At 37.3% G+C, this 13,255-nt stretch overlaps 1 protein-coding gene across 7 annotated transcripts in view; it reads left to right on the top strand.

Annotated features, from left to right (window-relative positions):
• LRRC4C (leucine rich repeat containing 4C) overlaps positions 1-13,255 on the top strand; it is a 1,326,823-nt gene that overhangs the window by 1,109,478 nt on the left and 204,090 nt on the right. For 5 of the 7 annotated variants that reach the window (XR_011489902.1, XM_070473155.1, XM_070473151.1 and 2 more), the window contains one exon: positions 3,831-3,938. The exons of the other annotated variants lie outside the window; for them this stretch is intronic. The gene's annotated coding sequence lies outside the window, so the exon portion shown is untranslated. The remainder of the gene's footprint in view (positions 1-3,830; positions 3,939-13,255) is intronic. 7 annotated transcript variants of the gene reach the window in all.

Below are 13,255 nucleotides of genomic sequence, written 5' to 3' on the forward strand. Positions count from 1 at the left end.
TGTTCATTGAAGCAAAGTATCAAGGTTTTTTCTAGATTGTCTCCTCAGAGTGGTGAGAGTTTCTACCTTTATTTCTTTGTCTAATTCTAACCTGTCTTTCAAGTCTTGTTTCTTCAGAAAGATGTTCTTCATTCTCTTCCAATATAATTCAAATGCCTCTAATTGCATCCACTATGTACCTTCTTTTATCATAAAAGATGGTAGAGTATACTAAAATTTTTTATATACTTATATATGTGACTATATCCTTCAGTAGATGATGAGTTCCTTGAAGAAGAATCTGTTTTGCTTTAGCACAGTTCTATGCCCATCGTTGGTGGTCTAGAAATATCTGTCAGATAAACGAATGGAGACCAGGGGGTGTGGAGTAAGCTCCAATCTTAGAGCATTCCCAGACTTAACTGTGTATGGCAACCTGCCTTTCAGGGAAAGTGTGTGTAGTTGCTGGAAGCATTTTATGTCTTTAGTGGAGAGGGCCAATTTCATTCCCTGGTGATGTCAATATGGCAGCTTTCACCAGCCTGAAAGTCCTCTGGCACTGAAAACACATAAAGTCTGGAAGCTGTTTATGAGACTCAGAAGGTGAGTCAATAGACCCTGTTCCAAGTTGGCAAGAAGGAACATAGTCCTAAACAGCTAAAACTCCATAATTCACATTGAGCTTCTCATTAATTTAAATGTTAATGTAAATTTAAAACATGTTGTATTGATTTGGAACTATTTTTGTATGAATATTGCATAACTGAGCTCTGTAGCAGCAGAATCCAAATGGACATCTCTTCACACCAACTTATAATTAAGAAAAAAAATGAGGCTTTCTCTTTTTCTCTCTCTTGTTTTGTCATGTAAGATCATTTGTTTTAGTTATAAGGTTTAATTATGAGAACCTCTGGCTTTGAGTGCAACTGATTTGGACAGTCCTCAGCAAAAAGATCAAATACTGAATCTGTTATTTCAGAATATTGCACACGTAATTTCAAATATATATGGAGATTGGTGTCTTTTCCATTTCGCTGAGGAGAAACCTAAAGTCTCTGTGATCATGCTCGTGATTGCAGTCAATTTTCTTAGTTCTTCATCCAGAGTCCCCTTTCATTGGGATATTTCTTTATTTAAAAGGAAAACACATTTTTCAAAAGATGTCTTAAGACATCACATAAGAGAAATAATGCTGCTGATGACAATGATGATGAAAAGTTTTGTATATGCCTTCTTAGTCTGTGCTAGATCCTGATAAAAAAAGTCTTTTAAAACAATGTCTCACTTAGTCCCGAAAGCACCAGAGAGAGGGGGCTTCTCTCTTTACCCTGTTTTACAGATTAGGAAACTGTCCCGGAAAGAGAATGTCACTTTCCTAAAGTTCCACAAACAGGAAGGGATGTTGCTGGCCCTAGGAGTCATGTTGGTTTCACCTCAAGTCTTTTTCATATGTAGTGTGCTGAATCTTAAATCACACAGTGGGATTGATACATACAGACCTAGAATAATGGATTTCTTTTTGAAACAATGCACATGAACGTGTAATTAAAGATTTGGTGTCACAATGGAGAAGTTGGGGGGACGGATGAAATCCAGAAGCCTGGTTCCTAGCTCCTAAACACCTTGTATCTTATTTCCTTCACCTATGCACTATGAAATTTGAATTAATTGATTAGCGAGGCCTCTTCCAGCCCCACGTTCTGTGAATTTGTGTAATGATATGATTCATTTTGTTCTGATCAACAAACCCTCTGCCTGCTTCTTCCCTTCACAAACACCCACTCCAGAGCTTCTTCACATCTGATGCCTCTGCCCCTACAGGCAGCCCCACCTAGATCAGTTCTCTGTAGTCACATGCATACAAAGTAAATATTCTGCTTGCAACACATTTCTTTGAAACCTGCTAAATGCCAGGAGGAAAACTTAGGCTAAGATGGAGAAAGCAGCATTTCGTTCCCATGAACATAGAAATGAAATAAAAAAAACCATAGTCCTAGAGAGAAATCAGACAAGACCTCTATATGTCAAGAGATAAATATTAGCAGTGCATTCAGAGGTTCCGATAATAACAGACAGAGAAGCTACTGAAATTAAATATCTACTGGCCTAGGGGTAGCCAGCAAGGTGGCAGAGCTAGAGTACTTAGCATAGTAAGGACTGTAGGCCCTGGGATCACACAGGCCTGCTAATTCTGCCACTTATTATCTCTTTCTGGGCAATTAACTCCTGCCTCAGTTTCTTCACCTGTAAAATGAGAAACATCAATAAAAGATTTCAGGATATATAGGGTACTTGTAAGGCTTAATCTATAAAATAAAGAGTTTAAATTATATCCGTTACTTTAATAACAACAACAAAAAATGTTCATGGGTTAGTTTTTAAATTTTCCTTATAAATAATAATGTCAGTTATTACTCAATTCTCAATTTTAGCAATTATTTTGTTTTTGCAGGACAATAATACATGAAACATCAATTAAATATGAATATTTCTCCCCAAAATATTTTTTCCTTTGGAAGATATCTGACAGGGATGGAGGGAACACGTGATATAATGTCAAATTCTGTAAGCTATCTTACAAGTAGCCTTTAGTTTTCCCAGTTTGTAGAGAATTCAGATTTCTTTCTCTCAATGTTAGAATACCAGGAAGACAGACAGCTAAATCACTGGCCCCAGAGGATTATGAATCCTGTAAATTAAAAATTCAATTTTGTTATGCTCCATGAGATACACTGTTGATTTACTCAATAGAAAAACCTGAAAATAATTGATTACAGTCAACTTTGTATCATTTACTTACAAGTAACTAATTGTCCAGCAGAGATAGAAGCCAGTAATTGAGTACCTGGAATAAGTTTTTGAAAAATTCAGGCTTTATCTAAACACGAGAGGTTTGCAAGCATAAATTCTTTCTGACCATTCTACCTACATCACACCACATCCTCAGAAGGAAAATTATCATAGGATTTGAAAGATGGGAGGGGACTTGGAGGCAATTCTGCACAAAGCTCTTAATTTCATACATGGAGAGATAAAGACTCAGAGAAGTTTGGATGCTTGCCCAAAATTTCCTAGCTAATTATCGTAGGGTTATGAATTGAATCTAGTTCTGATTATTAGTCCAATGCCAATATTTACTTATTTTCTTTGTTATATCAAACAAAAATCTGTAAATTACAGTGTGTATTTTCTAGGCTTTTTTTTAATGTCCATTTGGCTATTAAGGTTAAAGTAAACAGATAATCATCTCTGTTGTTCTGAGCTCATGACAGGGGATGAGCTAAGAGTCAGAAGTCTCTTGTGACATGCCTGGTGGTCCAGTGGCTGAGACTCTGCACCCCCAGAGCAGGGGGCCTGGATTTGATCACTGGTTAGGGAACTGGATCCCACACGCTACAACTAAGAGTTTGCATGCAATCAAAGATTTCATATGCAGCAACAGAGATCAAAGAACTTGCACATTACAGCTAGGACCTAGCACAGGCAAATAAATAGATACATTTTTTAAAGTAAGTTTTTCAAGATTTATGTACAAAAATTTATTCATAGATAAAAAACTTCTTCAATGAAATACATATGATACGTGACACACTTCAATAATACAATGCAAGGACCCTTGACAAAGGAAAGAAAAACTGTCAAATTTAGAGATGGGTAAGCTAAAGCAAATATCTATATCTGTATCTGCACCTATATGTTGACGTTTATATCAATGTCTATCTGTATTAAAAAGCTGAATGACTAAATAAATTCTATTGGGGGAGATGACAAGCTGGCATAGCTAACCCTCAATTTGTTCTCAATTTCACAGCATGATTTAAACATATGATATTTATGTTATCTTCCTCCAGGTATAAAGGAAACATTATCTACAGAAATCCAGAATACTTCTTTAACCTCTTTGGATTTTCTCAGGAAGATCAGGACCTGTGGAGAACTTTTGATAAGGGAGGTTCCAGGTACCACTAACTGCTTTCTTGCAGCTTTCATTTTAGCTTACAAAGTTGAGGGGAAAAGTGATGTTCTAGAAGTCAAAAGAGTGAAGAAATGGAGAGCCAGATTCTACTTTTTATAAATGATACAATTAATATTTGAGAATGTTGTTTCAGTTCAGTTCAGTTGCTCAGTCATGTCCGACTCTTTGCAACCCCATGGACTACAGCATGCCAGGCTTCCCTGTCCATCACCAACTCCCAGAGCTTACTCAAACTCATGTCCATAGAGTCAGTGATGCCATCCAACCATCTTGTCTTCTGTCATCTCCTTCTCCTCCTTCCTTCAGTCTTTCCCAGCATCAGGATCTTTTCCAATGAGTCAGTTCTTCTCATCAAGTGGCAAAAATATTGGAGCTTCAGCATCAACATCAGTCTTTCCAATGAATATTCAGGACTGATTTCCTTTAAGATTGACTGGTTTGATCTCCTTGCAGTCTAAGGGACTCTCAAGAGTGTTCTCCAACACCACGGTTCAAAAGCATCAATTCTTCAGTGCTCATCTTTCTTTATGGTCCAACTCTCATGTCCATACATGACTACTGGAAAAACTTTGGCTTTGGCTAGATGGACCTTTCTTGGCAAAATAATGTCTCTGCTTTTTAATATGCTGTCTAGGTTGGTCATAGCTTTTCTTCCAAGGAGCAAGCATGTTTTAATTTCATGGCTGCAGTCACCATCTGCAGTCATTTTGGAGCCCAAGAAAATCAAGTCTGCCACTGTTTCCATTGTTTCCCTGTCTATTTGCTGTGACGTGATGGGACCAGATGCCATGATCTTAGTTTTCTGGATGCTGAGCTTTAAGACAGCTTTTTCACTCTCCTCTTTCACTTTCATCAAGAGGCTCTTTAGTTCTTCTTCACATTCTGCCATAAGGCTGGTGTCATCCACATATTTGAGGTTATTGATATTTCTCCTGGCAATCTTGATTCCAGCTTATGCTTCAGCCAGCCCATCATTTCACATGATGCACTCTGTATAGAAGTTAAATAAGCAGAGTGACAATATACAGCCTTGAGGTCTCCTTTGCTGAATTGGAACCAGTCTGCTTTTCCATGTCCAGGTCTAACTGTTGTTTCCTGACCTGCATACAGATTTCTCAGGAGGCAGGTAAAATGATCTGGTATTCCCATCTCTTTATGAATTTTCCACAGTTTGTTGTGATCCACAGTCAGTGGCTTTGGCATAGTCAATAACACAGAAGTAGATGTTTTTCTGGAACTCTCTTACGTTTCTGATGATCCAATGCATGGTGGAAATTTGATCTTTGTTTCCTCTGCCTTTTCTAAATCCAGCTTGAACATCCGGAGGTTCATGGATCACATACTGTTGAAGCGTGGCTTGGAGAATTTTGAGCATTGTTTTGCTACCGTGTAAGATGAGGGCCATCATGTAGTAGTCTGAGCATTCTTTGGCATTGCCTTTCTTTGGGGTTGAAATGAAACCTGACCTTTTCCAGTGCTGTGGCCACTGCTGAGTTTTCCAAATTTGCTGGCATATTGAGTGCAGCACTTTCACAGTATCTTCTTTTAGGATTTGAAAGAGTTCAACTGGAATTCCATCACCTTCACTAGCTTTGTTCATAGTGATGTTTCCTAAGGCCCGCTTGACTTCTTCCAGCATATCTGGCTAGAAATGAGTGGTCACACCATCTTGGTTATTTGGGTCATTAAGATCTTTTTTGTATAGTTCTTCTGTGTATTCTTGCCACCTCTTCTTAATATCTTCTATTAGGTCCATACTATTGCTGTCCTTTATTGTGTCCATATTTGCATGAAATGTTCCCTTAGTATCTAATTTTCTTGAAGAGATTTCAAGTCTTTCCCATTCTATTGTTTTCCTCTATTTCTTTGCATTGATGAAATGTTTGCACTGATATCTTTGCACTGAGGATCAATGTTGTTTCACTGTGCAGCTAACATTCCTAACATTTAACCCCGTCATTGAATAGATTTACCCATCCATCCAGGAAGTCCGGGGCAACTGCAGGGTCCCCTGACATGACGGCCTGCCCTATAAAATTTCCATTGTGGAGTAGCAGGCATAAGTGCATCTATCTGTAAACATCCCATCCTACAGAGGAAAGTGAAAGACTGTGTTAAAGTACAACTGATAAAAATCTGGCTCCCCAATTCACCAATCACATAAGCAATTCTAATGACCAAAGAAAAGAAATGAGTAAAGAGAAGTCAGAATAGCTAAGATAATGGAGGGTTTTTTTTTTTTTTTCCAACATGGAGAAATAAAGTAGAAATACAAAATAAGTATCCTTCCCTAATACTATTGAAAAATAGGAGAATCCTGCTAAGAAAAGGAAGGGCTCTTCAAAGTTTGCACGAGGATTTTGTTAACCTAGTGGCACATTAAGAGAATCCCTCCTGACTGATGGAGGTGGCCACAGCACAGCGATGGAGAAGCTTGCTCTAAGAATCAAGCCCGATTCTAAACAGAAATTTTGCCAACTGCCTATTAGACATCATGTATTATCAGAAGCACAACAGACACATCTGTATTATCATAGAGCAAATATGACAGGCTGTTGGCATATGTGCTTTTAGCTATTTTTAAAAAGTCCATTACATGCATATAGTAATTTTAAAAATTTTAGGCATACTCTTTAATAATTCTGTGAAGATGGTATGAGGCAAATAGTTTATCTAGGTAATAAGTGAGCTTAGCTACTTTTCAGTGGACTTGTCTCAAGGGGAATTGTAATCATAATTTAATATATCATCTGTGTTTCTTGGATGTATTTGCTGGTAAAAATAAAACCAAGGAAAGGGAATTTCTTGAAAGTACAGGGGAAAAAAATCATAAGCTTGAAGAAAAGTAAATAATAGACTTAGTATAGGGCCATAAACCAAGACAAGTATCTATAGAAGGTCTTAGCAGCAGTACCCACCTAATATTTTCAACTGGATGGTGCTTCTAGAATGAACAAATCCTGTTTCTTTAATATTGATATTTCCTCATTGGAGACTCAAGATCATGCAAGAAAAATTTTGATTTACTTTGGTCATGCAATTTGGTCAAATTTTAGTGATTTGTCCTCACCTTGGTTATATAGGAATAGCAAAAGAATCCATAATGGATTGGACAATTTTATCTTCAATGATGGAACAGTGGTCATGTGGATTTGCCACTCCACCAAGAATACATATCATGGAGAATAATTAATCATGATTAATTAACAATAATCAAATATGAGATAGGGCTATCCTCCAGATGAAGGAGTCTATATTTAGTAATATTTATTACACGCCACCTTATAGCACAAAGGGTGTATCACCTATTAACATGGGTAATTACAAAAATGTATGTGCTATAGTGACATTTAGAAAGTTGATTATTAAATGTCTCTTGGGTATATCCTTAAAAAAGGTCAAGGTACTACCAGATTGATCAATCTTTTAACTTGACACTCAAAAGTTGTATTTCTGCAAGTTTTATGTCAGCTTGAATGTATGACATCAAATAGTTGCCCCAAAATGAAAAATATTATGCTTAAAGAGAGAACAGGACAAGTAAGGACATATAAAAATGAAATTTACTGGGGTACCCAAATCTAAGAATCTTTCACAAACAAAAAAACCTTTAAAGAGGGATAAAGAAGTCCTAGGTCAGTAAGGCTTCCTATTCCAGGAAGAAACAAATGCAAATCTTAATTTAGAACCCTAATTTAACACCTCAAGATTCTTCCAGATTAAGTTCAACCAAAGATGTACTCACTCTTGATATTTAATAAATGTTAGTTGAAAAGAAAGATTGAATGAATAATTAATTTTCAGTATATTAGACAATTTTTCAAAATATACGTTTAACCATCTGTTTTTAAATGAGTCAATACCAATTTTCTCCCCTTTCTCCATATCTTCAAAGCCTTTATAACATCATGCTTTTAGCATAGTATTAGGAAACCAAAATGAAAAAACATAAGACAAAAAGACACAGGTAACTTAAGAGGAAACTACTATCCATCCCTGATAAATTTATCTTAAAGAATTTATCTCAGAAGTTTAAGGCTACCTGATTCCTGGGCACCAATAAATCACAGCAAAATAAAATCAGATTATAGTGGTAGCATTCTAATTTTAATTTTATCTTGAGATTTGTGAAGTTTCAAATCAGATTTTGAGTCAGCTAGTAAAATGAATGGATAATGAGTTCCATAGGAATTTTGAGTATTTAGGGATATTTTCCAAGAATCTTTTGCAAAAACATATTAAAAATCTTACGGGAGATTAGAAAATCCAACCATTCCTTTGATTAACTACCACAGCTCTTCCTTACGTATTGTATGTAAACTCTGTCATGCAGACTTTTGCCCCATTTGGAAATGTTTTTAAGAACTGGCCTACCAGTACTCATTTCTGACTTCTCCTTGCTAATAGAAGGACTGAGAATTATTTTCTTCTGAAAGGTAGTTGTATGAACAGGGCAACAGATTGGAACAAGTAAAGTTCCAAATATCCTTGGCAGGTTTGTGATTCACATACAAAAAGTAGATATCTACATGGCTTAAGTTACAGTGGCTGTTCCTTGACAATGGGCATTTTTATTCAGGAACAGATAGAATTCCTCTTATTCCTGGAAATATATCTATAAATTACATCTCCCATGTCTAAAATGTCAAGTGAGACAATATTATTGCCCCAATCTAAAGAGAACTACAAGTATATTTGCTATTATCACATCAATGGGAATTTTTGGATAAAAAGTACATAGTTTTTTGTCTTTTGTTTTCCAGTTTGGGTTGTCTCTTTGGGCAGTATTGGTCATGACTGAAATAGTTATTAGATCTGACTCACAGAGTTCATGGTAATAGAAAAAGCATGCCCACATTCCCATGACTCAGGCCCTGGTTAACAAGTCTTTACACCATAAATCTGATGTAGCCTTATTCAGGGAGATTTCAAGCCCTATGGGATGCCTCCTCCTAGCATCTTTAAATTAAAAATTGAGTTAAAACACCCAGTAGTGGCAAGAGTGTAGAGAAACAGTGTTTTATAAAACTGTTGATAGTGTAACTTGGTGTAACTTTCTGGAGACTGACATGGCGTGTTGTCAGAAGTCTTTAAGATATGCCTGCCCCTGACCTGACATTTTCTTTTCTAAGATTTATCTTAAATCAGTTAACAAATGAATATAGATATATATAGGCATAATCATTGCAGCAATATAAATAGGTGCAATCTATTGGAAACAACCTGAATGTCTGAAAAACAAAGGATTTATTATAATATGGCCTATTGATATAATAAACCACTATTCAGTCATTAGCAATGCTGCTGCTGCTCTAAATATATAGACATGAGACATATTCACAATACATTAGCAATTTAAAAATCTGATTACAGGAATTTATGCAAGTGTGACATCAATAATTATATGTTACATATATGTTATATATGTATATGTAAACAAATCTGAGTAATAGGATTATGGCTTATTCTTTTTATATATTGGTTTTTAATAGAAATAAAAAGACATGTAAGTATACAATTTGAGAGAAAAAAATAAATGGCAAATTAAGGAAAAAGTTCTTCAAAGGGTAAGACAAGGCCCTCTACCTCTATAAAAAAATGCACATACATACTCCCCCTTTATAATCAATACTGTTTTTACTCCAGAAGGGAGCCTTGAAAGGAAGTGAGTCTGTGGATTTATTATATTTTCCTGGAAATGGGGCTGAAATAGGCTGTGATTCCTATTGTCCTAGTTTATAAGTGGTAGCATCTCTTGACTGTTGCTCTATGTCAGATTTGAGGGACTGTGGCCACTAACAAAATGATAAAATCATGAGGGAGTGGAAGTTAAAACTAAACAAAACCAGTTGTCATTTACAAATAGGACTAAACAACAAGCCTGTGAGATATGCCTCCCAGGGCTAGGGGACTGAAAAGCGACACTGAGGATGACTGAAAGAGGAAGGCAGTGATACATGTGCTCGGTAACAGGGTAAAGCCAAGATGATTCCTGCCGTGGAACTTATTTGATTCTCAGTGAAAGGAGTGCATGAGTGACAGTGAAGAGGACAAATTCACAATCCTTCAAGCTTGTAAAGTACATAAGAAAGGGTACCCACTGAGTCCTGCTTGGGAGATCTTGAGTCCTTGAAGAACCACTATCCAATATTTGGAAGCAACTAAATGCTCCAGCTAATGCCCTTTAAATCCTCTCTCCTTTCATCCAGATTGTTGACACTGCCCCTTCTAGAACATTGGAATATCGACCAAAAAGGAAAAACAAACAATCTAAAAGGTGACAGTTATGTTTCATTTGAGGAACTTACTGAGGACTATAGCCCAGGAATCAGCCTCTCAGGTAGCTCTGAGGAACTGTTCCAAAGAGGTAAGGGAGGAAAAAGGACATACAGGAGATTTACCTGGAAAAAATAAAATAAAAAATATATTTCATCATCCAGAGATTACTGCTAATCACAAAAATCAGATATCTCAAATAAATGATTTTCATGCTTTTCTATGTATAGGAAGATGCAAGAGTCTGGACTCATCAAAATTATCCCTTCAATATGCATTTTAACTATCTAAGGCCAATATTCTATATTTCCTCCATTCTGAATGTCCCCAAGGGTTTACCATTTGGGGATGACTGCAGTGGCTGATGGCTTGATGCAGGGCAACATTTGTTGTGTACTGAAATGGCAGGCAACATTTTTTGTCCACAAGAACCACTGTCATACTGCCTTCATGGAGTAGTTAGTAATCTTGAGGTAAAGAAAGTATCCTTTGCAGTTAAGGCTAAGGCAGAAGCAGGCTTGTAAATCTAAGTTCCCTAGAAATCACTTTCCACTTAGCATTCTTGGATAAAGCTGTGTTGGTGCCATGAGAGATTAGGAATTTCTCTGCTAAGAGGTTTTGAATGGGAACCTCTTATCTTATCATTACTATTATCATAAAAATAATGACTGGTAACAGTAATGGAGGAAGGACTTCCTGGAACTAAGCCCCTTCACAGGAATTGTCTCAATGAATCCTCAAGCACCCTTTCTACCTTGATTTCAAAGATAAAGACATTGAGGGGGAGAGAAGTTAAGTAAGTGTTCAAGGCCATTCAAATAGAGAGGAGGTGGAGGTGGGGCTAAAGTCTAGGCTGTATGATTCAAATATTCTTAAACTTTGGCAGCTCTCCTGACTCTGTAGAACTGAACACATTACAGTCTATTAATGGTGACTGTTGTTTGAAGCAACAGTGATAATTAACATTATTACTGTTAATTAATAAATCAGATTGACATCAGATATCAGATTTAACCAAGCCAGAGGCCCACAGGACTCAGACTTTGGATGTTTCAGATGTTCTTCTTTTTTTTTTAATAACAAAAGAGGGTGTCAACTACAAATCATTCGTCAAGGGCCCTTGCTGGGGGCTTTCCAGGTGTGGCTCAGTGGTAAAGAATCCTCCTGGCAAGGCAGGAGATGCAGGAGATGCCTGTTTGATCCCTGGTTTGGGAAAATCCCCTAAAGAAGGCAATGACAGCCCACTCCAATATTCTTGCTTGGGAAATCCCAAGGACAGAGAAGCCTTATGAGCTACAGTCCATGGGGTCACAAACAGTCAGACACGACTGATAGACTAAGCAAACACACAGCACATACACACACACACACAAATATTAATAACATTATATGAAAGATCCATATGATAACATTATATGGAGAAAGATCTCCATAGCTTTAAAAAGGAAAGATGTCCAAAGCATATAGCATCGTATGGTAGTATCGTACCTGAAGGGGGGAAAGCACTCTCTAAGGGAGGTGTATTTGCTAAGTGGTAACTATTTGGAAAACAGAGGTGAAATGAAAATTACCTGCGAAGTCTCAGCTGTTCCACGGCACATTTCAGCTAAGAATGCTTAAAAATAAAATACCCGAGAAGACAAGCTATTTGCAGTTAATTTATACATGCTCTTATTTTCTCTATGCGCCAGGTACGATTTCCCTTCAAGGTTGTCACTGCCATGCCGAGCACTCACCCACTCACTCACTCGTTCAGTACATGTTTACTGAACATGTATATCAGGCCTGGGAGCTAGACACTGGGGTGACCCAGGTGAATTCACATTCTCCTCTGTGGAGGGAAGCAGGGACAGACCCAAAGAGCTTAATATCTTAATAGTATATGGTAGAGATGGGAGGAACAGATGCACATTAACATAAAGATATATATGCTTGCCCACATATACGCATATGCTTTCTTGCCACGCTCCAGGAGAGAAATATCAATCACACTGAAGATATTAACAGAATGTCTGGGTGGCTTCCGCCTTGATCACGGATTTCATGGATGAATTGAGTTTTGAAAAGTTTGGGGGAAATGTGACAGAGTAAAGTATGGTGGCACAGAATATGGAGACATTTTCGGTTTGGGCAGAGAGGATGACACAAAAGGATTCAAAGAGTCCTCAGTGTCTTCAAGGAGTGTAATTTGAATGAGATGAAGGTTCAGGTGAACCAGTTAGGGAGGTTCAGATAGGCAGTGTTGATGTGTGTGTTTTTCAGAATATTTTTAAGTGGAGTCTAAACAAAAGGCAAAACAAGACACCCTCTCCAGATCCTTTCTTTAGACTCTAAAACCCTTTGTGCATGAGATAATATGTAATGATTACACTTACCTCTAGGGAAACAAGTAAACTGAAATCCTTTTCAAGGATGAATGTGTGCTAAGTCACTTCAGTTGTGTCCAACTCTTTGCGACGCTATGGACTGTAACTCACCAGGTTCCTCTGTCCATGGGATTCTCCAGGCAAGAACACTGGAGGGGGTTGCCATTTCTGTTTCCAGGGGATCTTTCTGACCCACGGATCGAATCCATCTCTCTTGTGTCTCCTGCATTGGCAGATGGATTCTTTATCACGTGCCGCAACTGGGGAGCCCTCTTTTTCAAGGATTTTGGCTTTAAGTCAGAGTGGGGTGAAGCCCCAGCTTTGCAAATTACTTTTAAAACTTGAAACAGTTACTTATTTCTCTTGTCTTCAGATCCTGTATACAGCAGGGTTTTGGGGAGTCAGTGCATGTAAGGAGCTTAGCATACTCTTAGACACACAGTACATGTTCATTAACCATAAACTAGGTTATTATCAATAATACCTCTTTACTGTCTCATTAAAAATAAAGCACACATTAATTGATGCACAGTAATATGCAATTTGACTTTTTTCTTTAAAAATAGGTATATTGCCATATCACCATATCCCAGAAATTGTGGCAAACAATGTGATACAAAATAAATATTAAGAGAATATAGTCCTACCTGCCAGGGCG

The sequence above is a fragment of the Odocoileus virginianus genome, chromosome 10 (assembly GCF_023699985.2).
Source record: "Odocoileus virginianus isolate 20LAN1187 ecotype Illinois chromosome 10, Ovbor_1.2, whole genome shotgun sequence".
Lineage (NCBI taxonomy): Eukaryota > Metazoa > Chordata > Mammalia > Artiodactyla > Cervidae > Odocoileus > Odocoileus virginianus.